Below are 13946 nucleotides of genomic sequence, written 5' to 3' on the forward strand. Positions count from 1 at the left end.
ACACCTTATGTTCTACGTTTATATTATTTCCCAATTTTTGTCTTTACAAAGCAAGTTAAGACCTTGTTTCTTGGCCTTTACTGACTTATTAGCTTGAAGCCACTCATCAAAGGGATACACAATGTCCTGTGTGGTTACAGCAACCCCTAAATTCATCATGACCTGGAAGAATTACCTGATGTCTGGTTACATAGAATCTTTACTATATCCTTAAGAAAATTATGTGGAATACAATAAAAAAAAACTGCACTTGTTCATAAAATCTACCTCATTCTTTTAATAAGGAATATGTATCGGCGAATATGTAAGAAACTTTAAAATGACCAAGCACATTCCAAGACACTTAGTATTTGAGTAGAATTTATTGTCTGTAGAAGTCGCTTGGTACCTTCAAACTCCAGGTCCATGGTAAAAAAACACTGATGAAATTGAAATCAGTCACAGTAAGACCAAAAATGAAAATACATGTTACATGGAATTTCATTAGAATGCTCAAATATATTAATGATTTCCAACTGGTCTTTCTTTATTTTTTTTCCTCTTTGAAAATGATAATCAGTTAATTCACGTAGCATTTTACATAGATAAACTAAAAGTCCATTTTAAAAGCTATACTTGTAGTCATTGGCTGATGAAATCAAACTCCTCCAGGGTGGAGCTGCACAAGCCCTTACCCACGCTGGACCACCACCTCCGTCCCTGTTATGGAAAAACCTGCACTGTCAAGACAGTTAGGGTGAGGAAATGAGGAATATGGCAACCGTGTGCTGAGCAGGACACCCCAGGTTCTCTTCCTGTCCATTCATCCATTCAGAGCACAGCTCAAGTCACTGTAAAATGTACCCCAGGCTTCCTGGATTATTTATGCCTATGATACCCAATTATCAAGAGTCCTATAAAACCATGTCACACTAAACCAAATAAAAGAAATAACCAAGGGTGAAAGTATTTGAGAACATTTGGAAAATGACACAAGCAGTGAATAAAACCATAGCAATCACTGACTCATATTTTATGAATTAAATTCCATAGGTATTAGAGAAAAAGTGCTAGATCTCTGATTGCCATGTTTCTGACATTTTATAGACCTTGAGATCAGATATGAGTACTCAATCGATCCAGCACTGTGTGCTGCCACTGTAATTAAGACTAAATGAAGTGAAAATGCTTTTAACAAGTATGTCATAGAAAATGCTACGATTCATCTACTCACAATGGAATTAGAATTCTGGAAATATGTTGCCAATTTCCTTGCTGTTAGAGAGCACTGAATTTTACAAAATAAATGCACTGTCTGTTATTTATGACTCAGGTCTAAAATTGTTTTGGTAAATAAAATCTTTATATAACTATTAATCTGACATCTATTTTTTATAATAGTAAAAAAGAAGCTGTTTACAATTTATTGCTGAAAGAAATCTATAAAATGGAATGCCACTACCTCATTATTTCTTGATACAGTCCCATCATAATTCCTACACATTTAAGTGTCCTTCAGTTTAACTTTAAAACACTATAGTGTAATTGAACTTATTTACACATGTATTAGACCATATTGGAACCTAGAAACATTCCATGAGTAACAAGAGTCACTTTTGACTTGAAGATTATGTTGAATAATCTAATTTCTGTTGAAGAAGGTTGATAGTGCATTGGCTTTGAGTTAGAATCATACTGTCACTTACTAATAGCTGAGTAACCTTTGGCAGGTTGTTTAACCTCTCTAATCCTCAGATTCCTCAGGGGCAAAATAGGGATAATAATGGTATTGGCCTCAACATGTTTTTAACTTTTTATTTTGAAATAATTGTAGATTCATAAGAAGTTGCAAGAATAGTGCAGTGAGGTCCCATGTACCCATCACCCAACTTACCCAATAGTGACATCTTCCATAACTATTGCTCATTATCAAAACCTAGGAAATTGATTGGCATAATACAATGAACTAGATTATAGTTCTTACTCAAATTTCAGCAGTTTTTGCATATGCTCTTTTTTGGAGGGGTGGGGGGACGTGAGCACCTTGTCTAATTCTATGGCTTTTTATCATAGGTACAGATTTGTGTAACCACTGTTATAATCAAGATACAAACATCTGGATTAAATACAATTAAACGTTTAAAGTGCTTAGCTCAGGAGGTTGCTCATAGAAGAAACTAAATGTTACCTATTATTAGATTAAATCAGATGATCTTCCTTACTCAATGCTTTCCAATTTTGTGAGGTACTTGGTTGACATAAACAGTATTTTAGAAGCTAGAAGCAACGCTCTTTGTATTAATCACATTTTTAAAACTTTTCTATATTTTATGATGCTTTGACATCTTGAGCCCTTGCAGACCTGGGAAGAGACTGCCCCTTCCAGGGGTAGCTAATTCCTAGAGACTGTGAACTACTTGCCTGTGAGCATGCCTTTGATATGCACACCAACCAACCCTAGTCCATATCCCCATCAACCTCTTTTTATCAGGCTCCTGCAGCCTGAGACACTATTCCTCTGTTCTCAGTCACTGCAGGCCCAGGTATGGGACAACTAGCGACCAGCCCTGTGGCCCAGAGCCTGCTGAAATGAAAGTGTCCAATCCCAAGCCTGCTTAGCTGCTCACCCTGTCCCGCCATTCCTTCCTTGGAAAACATAATGAAGGCTTTTGCTGAGGTTTTCCCTCCCTCCTTCCGCCTCCTGACCCACCCAGGTGCTTCCCTGTGTGGCCCTGAGTGGCTTGGCTCTCCCCCTATTCTTGGGAGCTGTGAATGACAAGCTGTCTTTTCAATGGCAATTGTCTTCTGATCTGTTTGCCTCACCCTACCTGAATGAAGACAAAATCCCAGGTACATTTAAAAACACCCTTCAAGTCCCAGTTAATTCCCAATTTGTAAAGGGTATAAACTGGAACATTCAAAGTGAGAAGCGAAATCTGTTTAAGATGAATGGATGACTTCCTTCAGACTGAGAGATCCCAGCTTAGAGCAAGAAATTCACCCACGAAGTATGTGAAATAGTTTGGCATGTAGCAAGCACTCAGTTATGTCAGGTTCCTGCCCTACGTTCTCCGCCTTTGACCTTAACTCAGAATGCAAATCTCCACAGCACCAATGTCTACATCTGTAAGAGAGAAGTTAATTCTTTTCAGCAAATGTTCCTTATGAAAGAGCTTCATGAATTTCCCAACAATGCCTTTGCTTCTGCAAAGAAGGCTTCGAGGTCCATCTGCTTTCCAGGAAATGAATGTTGGTCCTTTTTCAGTGGCAGTCCTCCAACCCAACTGATCTATACCTTCAGGTCTGAGGTCCTGGCCTCTGCTATGGGACACCTTGAAGTCTGACTCACCTTGCAGTTTGCACCTCCATGAGCACCATCCTCATCCTCCTATTAGACTTCCACTGCCTACCAACTAGTTTGAGCGGTCACTACCTGTTGTTGCCAGATTCTTGCTCCTGCTCTTGAGTGACTCCATCTCAGAGTGTTATCAAGCAAATGGGCTCGCTGCCTGATGTGCACAGAAGCTAATACTCTGTGGCAACAGCTTTTGAGAAAAGAAAGGCTTTATTGCAAAACCAGCCAGCAAGGAGACAGAGCGGGCTCAAATCTGACTCCCTGATTTGGGGTCTGGGGCAAGTTTATCAGCTGGGGGAAAGGATTTAGGAATGATGGCTTGGCAGGGTCTGATTGGAGGGCTTCAAATTTGTCCATTTATAATAAAGTATGTTGAGATGGATTTTAGCACTGGGCCAATGGACCCCTCACTTCTGGAAGAGTTCTGGCTTTCAGGTTCCAGTCATGTCCTATCTTCTTGGTTCCCAGGGGAGGAATTGTGGGTTCTGAGCATTGTTAGAGGTCAAAGCCTTTTCTATTGCCCATACCCAGATTACATAACTTGCAGTTTTTGTCTCTGTTATACCTAAAAGGTAACTCGATATTCTGTTGTCAACAGAGTAGGGCCAATTTGGCCCCATGGTTACAAGAATTTGAATCTGTCTTACTTTATTTTCCCTCTGAATGACTTCTCCTTTTCAGCTTTGCTTTTCATATTTATAACCATATATGCCTCCCTCCCAGTGACAGATTCCTACCCTGGGTCCATAGATGGGCTTCAGGGGGGTCAATGAAACAATGGGAGAGGTGGGTTGGGTTTTTGAAAATTCAACTGATTACACAAACACATAGAATGATAATTTTTGCCTGCTCTTTTGTGTCTCTAAACCATTTCTCTACCCTGTCTGCCCATGGGAAGCACCTCGGTAGCTTTTGAAATGTACTGACCCCATCTCGAAAGTCTGAACTTAATAAGTGTAAGGTAAAGACACACATAGGTGATTTTGAAAGCTTCTCAGGTGGTTTCTGCAAGCATCCAAAGTAGATCCTCATTCTCTTGGTTGGAAGTGGGAGGGTGGGTAACCTCTCAGTCATGTCAAGAATCTCTGAGGGGGACCAAGCTGGAAGAATGAGCACAGGTGCCTCTACACACCCCTTTACCACCTCCAGGCCCCCAAATTGTACAATCAAACCTGCGATGTGGCCACTCAAGTGAGAAAATTTGACCCCTATAAATTGGTAGAGGCTTGAGCAGATTCAGCTTGGAATTTGGGGGTAGGACAAACTCACAGCTGTGGTAATGGGCTTCTGTCAAGAGGCTCATAATATCTCGTCTTTCTTGATGCTTGCAGATATTGATGATCAGTATTTAGGTCCATTAATTTTTTAGGGGCTATGAAATGCTGATATTCTAATTCTATCATTTCTTCTTCATTTATTACCTGAAATACTTCTATAAAGAGAAATTTCCCTTCATCTACTATTTGGTTAGCCAACGGTATGGTTCATATAGGAAAGGCAGGATAATTGTGCCTCTATAAAGAGATATTTCCCTTCATCTGCTATTTGGTTAGCCAATGGTATGGTACATATAGGAAAGGCAGGATAATTATGCCAGTTACCTGTTTTCAAAACAATGAATTTGTTCACTAGCATCATCCACTGTGATTAATTAAAGCTTCCTTGTCTTTTGTCTTGTTATTATTGTCTTTTTGTCTGTGATACAATGCTGCAGCTAACTATCCAATTTGGCAAGTGAGCACAAGTTTATTGATATGACATACTACTTTTCTTTACATACTTTCGTATGCATTCATTCATGAATTAGCCAGTATTATATTCTCATCAGCCATTGCTGAAATTAACTACAAAGGTAATGACACAGAAAGGGTTTAAATAAGCCTATGCCTACTTGAACATAAAACACATAAAAACTTTAAAATACTCAGCATGTCTTAGGTTTTTTTTTTCAAATTAGGGTCTATAGAAGGCTCTGATTACTATGTAATTATATTTTAATCCTCCAGCTATTGTGTCATTCTGGTAAGAACTGCTAAAGAGCTAAGGCTTAACTTGTTTTTTGGAAGTCAGAGTGTCAATCCAGCCTATACTTCTCCCTTACACACACTTGGTTCTTCAAGTTCCCAACAAAAGCAACATGATCATAACACAGGTAGGGTACATTGTTTGTCCATGTATAAAGATTAAATGAAGTAAGAATTGCACTTTAAAAAAGAAGTACCCAATCACATGTTCTTATAAATTTATACAAATAAACTCACTAATGATTTTAAGTTAGAAAAAATATATATGGAAAAATACGCAAACATTCATATAGTAACACTGAGTCTCAGCCACTTGGCAGAAGACCAATTTATGAGCCAGATTCTGCTTTAAATTAAGGTTTTAATGCTCTCTGTGCATTTGAACCTTTATAAACTAGTCAGGCTCCTCTGAATCCTCTTCTCAACTCGTCCTCAACCTGCTAGCCCAGTTTTAGCAAAAACCTGCTAAGTCAGTTTAGAGAGAATTCCCTCCCTCTCCCCCATATTTGATCACTGTTGGTATCTAATCAAATCCTCATAGGTCATCTTTGATATCTCATTACCCTGGCCCACCCTCGGCAAGAATCCCCCCACTCTTTGGATCTCTTCTCAGTAATTTTCCATCTATCAATAACCCCACCCTGCTCCTTGACTATAAATCCCTACTTGTTCTTGTATTCAGTGTCGAACCCATTCTCTCTCTCCTATTGCAATAGTCTTAACACCTTCACCTATTGCAATAGTCCTGAATAAAGTCTTCCTTACCCTGTTAAAAGTGTCACAATAATTTTTTCTTTAACAAACTCCAGGCCCACCCTATACTGGATAGCACTGATGTGTACCTCCTTGGATTACCTGAGGTAAAGGTGTGAAGGACCAAATCAATATCACTGTCTCTCAGTATTTCTTGCCTATTCCTAAGATGAACAACCAGAAAAATCACATTCTTAAATGCAGTAAAATCGATACATGGAAAAACTTCACCAAAGGATTAAAGATAACATAACCCCAATATCCCAGTTATTATTCCACTTACCCAATAAAGTTAACTTAAATGTGGCTTCTTAATTAGTTTCATGTTAATATCCTCCCATAATGCCCCAAGATGGGGACTACTCTTCAAATAAATGACCTTGCTCTCGGAGCACCCTGTGCATTTCTGATGGTGGCATTTTATCACACTATATCCCAACCGCCTCTTGTCCCAGCCTGGGCTCCTCCAGGGCAGGGACAGCCCAGGTAAAGGTGGGGGTGGGGAGTTGCTCATCACAGTTGAGCACAGGCCCCCAATTCCATTACCACTGAAGACCCTCAGGGCCAGAAAGTGGGCCATCAGGACCTCTAAACAGTATTTTGGCTCCTTAGATATAAAATATGCTAAGTTAGTTCTTAAACTTTTGCCTAAAACCTTTGAAAATAGCAATGGTTTATTGCCACCTTCTGGTCAAATTGTATTTTGTGTTACTACTTCTTGTTATCATTTGGACTCCTCAAAAAGGATTTGAGACAAATTAAGTCCCTGTCAGAGCAGCAATTCAGCTTCCCCAGTGACAACCCACATGGACAGAATATATCTTTTAAAAAATGTTCCAAGGATGTGCATGCATATGTGTATATAATACACACAAATGAATGCTGCTCTGAATCTGTTAGATAATGATAGCTTACGTTTCTACAAGTTTTTGTTGTTTTAGAAATAGTTTACAAAGTGCTTTCACATCTGGTCACTCTATTAACTTGAGAGGCAAGTAAGAATTATTAATGGAATGATGTTTCTAGCAATCCTATGAGAAGACAGGGAATTTTCAATGTGCTCTAAATTTCCTTACAGATTTCTGGTCCTATTTATCTTTTTAAACTTTCTAGAATGATTTCATATCTACTTTTTTATTAGCAAGGCCACTTTTGCCCTTAAAATATAATTTAGTTTATAAGAGTGACATATATGTTTTATGAAAATATATATTGTATAGATAAAACTTTAATAATTAATGAATATGTATACATTAATGTCTCACTCATCACCTTCAATTTATGGCTCAAGATGATGATGATGATGTTGATGATGCTGGTGATAATGTCAATGAAGCTTTTATGCAGCATGGCGTGAGGTTAAGAGCACTGCCTCTGGATGCAGATTGTCTGAATTTGAATTCTGGCTCTCTTACTGGTCCTATTATATATATGTGTATATATATATATATATATTTTTTTTTTGAGACAAGAGTCTCACTCTGTTGCCCAGGCTACAGTGCCGTGGCATCAGCCTAGCTCACAGCAACCTCAAACTCCTGGGCTTAAGCAATCCTCCTGCCTCAGCCTCCCAAGTAGCTGGGACTACAGGCATGTGCCACCATGCCTGGCTAATTTTTTCTATATATATTTTTAGTTGTCCAGATAATTTCTTTCTATTTTTTTAGTAGAGACAGGGTCTGGCTCTTGCTCAGGCTGGTCTCGAACTCCTGAGCTCAAACAATCCACCTGTCTTGGCCTCCCAGAGTGCTAGGATTACAGGCTTGAGCCACCACGCCCAGCCTGGTCCTGTTATCTTAAATAAGTTACTTAATCTCTGGGCTTCAACTTCCTTATCTGTGAGATGGACGTGATGACGATGACGATGATAATGATAATATGCATCCCACAGGACTGTTATAAGGATTAAATGAGTTAATATCTACGTGGTGTTTAAAATAGTGCCTAGCACATAAATAATTATTTTTGTAAAGTATTTAGAACAGTGCCTGGCACACAGCAAACACCATATGAACATTTATTCAGTAGAATAATAATAATCACTAATATTCATTGCAAACTTGCTATGTGCCAGGTTCTAAATGTCACACTTAGCACACATTGTTGCTGTTCATCCTCCCAGGATCCTACATGGAGGGTGCTATTATTTAATCTCCATTTTACAGACAAGGAAACCTGAAACAGAGTGCTTAAGTAACTTGCCCTAAGTCACTCAGCTAGTATTAGCAGAATTGATATTTAGTTAAACTGTCTCTGTCTAAAAGTTATTTTACTGCCCCACACACGTCTCTGTTCCAATAAACCATTTCACTCATCTATCAAGTTAATTCTATCCAATTTGGCATCCTCTGGAACCCTAATGAGCTGCATAAGGACCCAACTTTATCGTTCTCTTCTAAGTTTCTGGTACACATTCAGATGAACTTTAATTTGTTTCATGGCTATTTTATACTCGGCTATATTTAATGCCAAATGAAATACTGTGACCATTTAATAAGCATATGATGGTAATAAAGAAGTTGTTAGGCTCATAACCATTCTGTCCTTGCTCTTCAGGAGACTGTTTCAAGAAATTAATCTATTACTTTGGTGATTACATATTTATGCATTATGATCTCTGATTGAATCCTCACAAACTAAGCAAGGCTAGAATAAACTATGGGATCATGGCCTGGCCCTTCCTTGAAACAACAGAAGGCAAATATATTGTCATAACACTCTAATGTTTCCTTTGGATAATTTTCATTTCCTTTCTTATATTATTAAATATTTTTAATTATTACAAAAGAATTATTAATAACTATTGCTCCATCTCAGGGAGGAAAGGGCAGAGAGGAAGGAAGAAGGCTCCTCCAGAGCCAAGATGGATTCATTCAGCAACCCCACTCCACCCCACCCCCAAGGACAGGTGAGAGATGCTCCCTCACACTCACTGAGGGCCCAGTGCAGGATCTCATCGGTCCTCTCCCTCTCCTTGGGTGCATGGGTGCTTTGGGGTATTACATGCACTGGGGAGCAAAGTGGCAAGGAGGAGGACAGCGGCAAGTGCTCTTAGGTAATCTGGGAGGAGGACGCTGGAGGAATCAAGTCCTCGTGGTCCCCAAGGGAAGACATTTATCAGAGTCCTCTGGTGCAGGCAGCGGAGACATTCCCTTGAATGAAAGCAGGGCCAACTGCGGATGATGGCTCAGCTCCCAAGAAGTTCCTGGGCCCAGCACCAGTAGCTTTCATGGTGGTCCTTTCGCAGATGCACCAGCCCAGCTCTTCCTGGGCGATGCACTCTCTCTCTTCCTGGACAACTTTTCCTGGCCCCCAACCCAGCCCAACAGCCCCCAATTCCTGTTTTCTCTTTCTTTCATCCTCTTGTTTCCTTTTGGTCTTAGGAAAAATTCTTACTTCCTTTAGCTCCTAACTTTTTCTAGAATCCTTCTTTCTTTTCCTCAAACCATAGTTTTTTGTTCTTTTCTGGTAGACAGACATACATTAGACTCAGAACCTATTCCTTTCCCTTATCCTTGAGTACAGGGAGACAATGACCTTCAGACTTTTCCAAGAATCAAGGGGAAAATCATACTATGTTAATTATATTACTTATAACTGTTATAATTATATAACATGTAGTTATAATATTTTGGACATTATATTGTTAAATTATTACAATTGTTATAATATTATATTCTTTTTTTTTTTTTTTTTTTGAGACAGAGTCTCGCTTTGTTGCCCAGGCTAGAGTGAGTGCCGTGGCGTCAGCCTAGCTCACAGCAACCTCAAACTCCTCGGCTTCAGTGATCCTACTGCCTCAGCCTCCCGGGTAGCTGGGACTACAGGCATGTGCCACCATGCCCGGCTAATTTTTGCTATATATATTTTAGTTGGCCAGATAATTTCTTTCTATTTTTTTAGTAGAGACAGGGTCTTGCTCTTGCTCAGGCTGGTCTCAAACTCCTGACCTTGAGTGATCCACCCACCTCGGCCTCCCAGAGTGCTAGGATTACAGGTGTGAGCCACCGCGCCCGGCCAATAATATTATATTCTTATTATAATGCTGTTATAACATTTGTTATAACATTTATAATCTTATAAATTATTTTAGTATTTTAAATATTATAATATTGTTGTAATATTTAATGTTATAAGTAGTAAAACATAAATTTGATTAAAATAAGACAATATAAACAAAAATATTACTTTTAAATGCTGTTATATTATTATTATGTTAAAATGGTCTGAATATTCCTATCTTTCCACTCCACCTTGTATGAATGTAACAGCTCCAGGGAGACTGCCTGAGCGTGGGGGAATTGTGGGGAAGGTTCTAAGCATGTTCTGCTGGTAAGGAGAGAGTGTTTATTCTGTCCCAGATGCCCGTTTTAACCCTCTAAAAGAAAATTTGCATTGCTATTTTTTTACATCTAGTTAGTGGAACCAAAGAAATTATTGCAAGACTTCCCTTACTCTATTCTCCCTAATAATCTTTAGCATGTTTGTCCTTTAAACAAGTCAATATTTTTTGACTAGTGCTTCTGTGGAATAAATGGCATTCAATAGATGATATGGTTCTAATGCTGGTAATCTTGTTTTACAGTTATACTTCTATTTATGTGATTTCTTGATTAATGTCCCTCATTAGACTATAAATGACAAGGAACTGAATCTATTTTGACCCAACATGGTACCTCCCCAGAGCCTTGCACACAGGCGACATTCCATAAATATTTGTTGAACAAATAGATGTTTCTCTACTTTGTCTTTAAAGCCTTTCTTGAAGGTCTTATCCACACTTTAGAGATAAATATCAAGAAGAATATTGGCAGAATCATACTAAAGATGTAGGTCTCCTGTGCCCCAAGTCTCTGGGTCTTATCCAGCTGATTTAAGGTTTCATCCCACATGACAGTTTCAGCAATTGGTTGTAGCCACCTGGGACAGCTGTGTTGAGAAGGACTACAAAGTCAAGTGTGGGCTCAGAGGGAAAGAGCCAAGTGCAGAGTGGCTGCATGCTTGCTGAGTATGTGCTGGTCACACCTCACGTTCACTTGGTCACCCACCTGAGAGGTGCTGGGACCAAGGAATACTCACACATCTCCAGTGTTTCACACAGCTTTTTCCAGCTCATGAACTCTGTGAGTTCCATAGTGCAGCTATCTGTCTATGAATAACTCGGGTCCTCTTTTCGCTTAATGATTTTCCATTCAATTCCCCAGCACGTACTGAACACTTACTATCATGGGAATATGCTGGTGGTGCTCAGTACACAGATATTCTGTTCACTGCTCATTTTTAAAATAAAGTTTATTTTCTGGAACCCTTTTAAGTTAAAAGCAAAATTTACTACTTATTTTTAAAAGTCTGACTCAAACAGTAATGTACAAATGTAACAAACTGCAATTTGCATGAACCAATGTAGCCTACACGTGCATGCGCACGCGGGCACACACACACACACACACACACACACACACACAAACACATACACATAAAACCAGGCAGCTTCCTCTTTCCACCATTGTTACAACTTCCATATACCACTTCTTGATTAACATTTATCAAAATACACCAGGAGCATTTTTTTTGTCATAATAGTTGGAAAACATTCATGAAAATTTCTTTGCCAAATTTCTAATTAAGTTATTAATTGCTGGAGACTTGTCAGTTAATTAACACAATCATGTGTTGCTTTATGACAGGGATATGTTCTGAGAAATTCATCATTAGGCAATTTTGTCATTGTGTGAATATCACAGAATGTGCTTACACAAACCCAGATGGTATAACCTACTACACACCTAGGCTATACGGTATTGCTCCTAGGCTACAAATCTGTATAGCATGTTACTGTGCTGAATGCTGGAAGCAACTGTAAAACAATAGTATTTGTGTATCTAAATATAGAAAAGGTAATGTGTTACACTATAATGTTACATAGGCTACAGCATCAATAGTTTATGGGAGTTTTTTAGCCTCATGATAGTCTTATGGGACTATCACCATACATGTTGGGCATCATTGGCTGAAATATCATTATGCTGTGTATGATTGCACATGTTGGGGAAAAGGTTGGAGGATATAAAACTTTCATTCTGAACCAACTGAAATATTTTTTAACTGAAGCTTTCCTAGATCATTCACACAGAGGAAGAATAAAAGATGATCCAGAAGAACTCTGAATGTTCTCAAACCTTCCATTGCTAATCAAAATAACACCAGAAGTCAGAGGTTCTTAAGAAGTGTCATTTTATCATAATGTCAGCAATCATTCATTGAGTTGAAATTCTCATAAATATAAAGTATGGCTGGAGAGTATTACAATAAATGCTTTACTTAAAAATTTAGGTTACTAAAAATTACTGAGACATTTAACAAAGATAAATTATGTAAAATTTAGTGACTATGTCATTTATATACTACATTTGGCTGAATGAAATAGAATCCCAACTATGGTGACTTAATCAAATAGGGTTTATTTTTCTTACTTAAAGGAAAGTCCAGAGACAGGCAGTTCACAGTGCCATTAACATTCCAGGATCCCCCCATCCTTCTGGTTTGCAGTTCTTAGGGTATGGTGGTCATTTTCAAGATTGCCTCATGGTCACAAAGTGACTGCTCTACCCCCCAGCATGATACCCACCTTCCAGGTAGGGAGAATAAGAAAGAGAAGGGCAAAACCAAAAGAGTGAATCTGTCCTTTTTTTTTTTTAACAGAAAGCAATAGGTTTCCTAGAAGCCTTGCCTCTAGACTTCTCATACATCATTGGCCATAAGTATGTCACATGGTCACCTAGCAGCAAAGGGTGGGAAGTATAGATTGTAGTTAGGTGTATTGCTACCCTGAACAAAATTCAGGTTCTTTTGTCAAGAAGGAGAGAGAATGGATCCCTCTTTCAACTAGAAGTGCTTGCCACAAAAACACTTTTTAAAGTTGAATCCAGAAAGGGTTTACCTCCCAGGAACCTTGGAGATAGTGAGAAAATGAATGAATTCAACATTTTTGAATAAAAGTCTCTTATAGGGTCCAGCTGAGGACAAAGCTATGCCCTACGCGCCCAGCAGTGGGCAATTAGACATAGTTCGACATGGGCTGGCTTGCGTGATTGTTAAAGCACTAGGCAGGCACCAAAGGCACTAGCAAGCAATGCACACCCTCAAAAGAATGTAATAATGATGCATGATTGCTAATGTTTATACTTTATATCCAATTTTAACACTAAGAAATTCCTGTCCAGAATGGGCCAGTTGCATTTTAAAAAGCACAGTTCAGATAGCCAAGTAACTTTTTTTAAAAAAGATCCAAACTTTAACTTGCATCTCTTGAAAACTGTTAAAGGAGAACCATTTCATACTACCCAGCACCCCTTCTTGCATCCTTATTCTCTCCTCTCCCATTCACTCACACACACTTTGTTGTATCTTACAAAAGTATTGATCCATAATAGATTAGAAATTTTAAATATTTATTTATTTAGAAACAGAGTCTCACTCTGTCGCCTGGGCTAGAGTGCAGTGGCGTCATCATAGCTCACTGCAACCTCAATCTCCTGGGCTCAAGCAATCCTCCTGCCTCAGCCTCCCAAAGCTAGGACTACAGGTGTGCACCACCACATTCAGCTAGTTTTTTTCTGTCTTTTGTAGAGATGAGCTGCTCAGGCTGGTCTCAAGCTCCTGACCTCAAGTGATCCTTCTGCCTTGGCCTCCCAGAGTGCTAGGATTACAGGTGTGAGCCACTGAACCTGGCCTAGAAATTTTTTTAAAGGTCCTTTGCCACAAAGAGCCTGAGAAATTCTGCTTTAATATAAATGTTGATTTTGCATCTTGAAGACCTAGAATTGGTCCAGTGG

This window comes from Lemur catta, chromosome 12 (assembly GCF_020740605.2).
Source record: "Lemur catta isolate mLemCat1 chromosome 12, mLemCat1.pri, whole genome shotgun sequence".
Lineage (NCBI taxonomy): Eukaryota > Metazoa > Chordata > Mammalia > Primates > Lemuridae > Lemur > Lemur catta.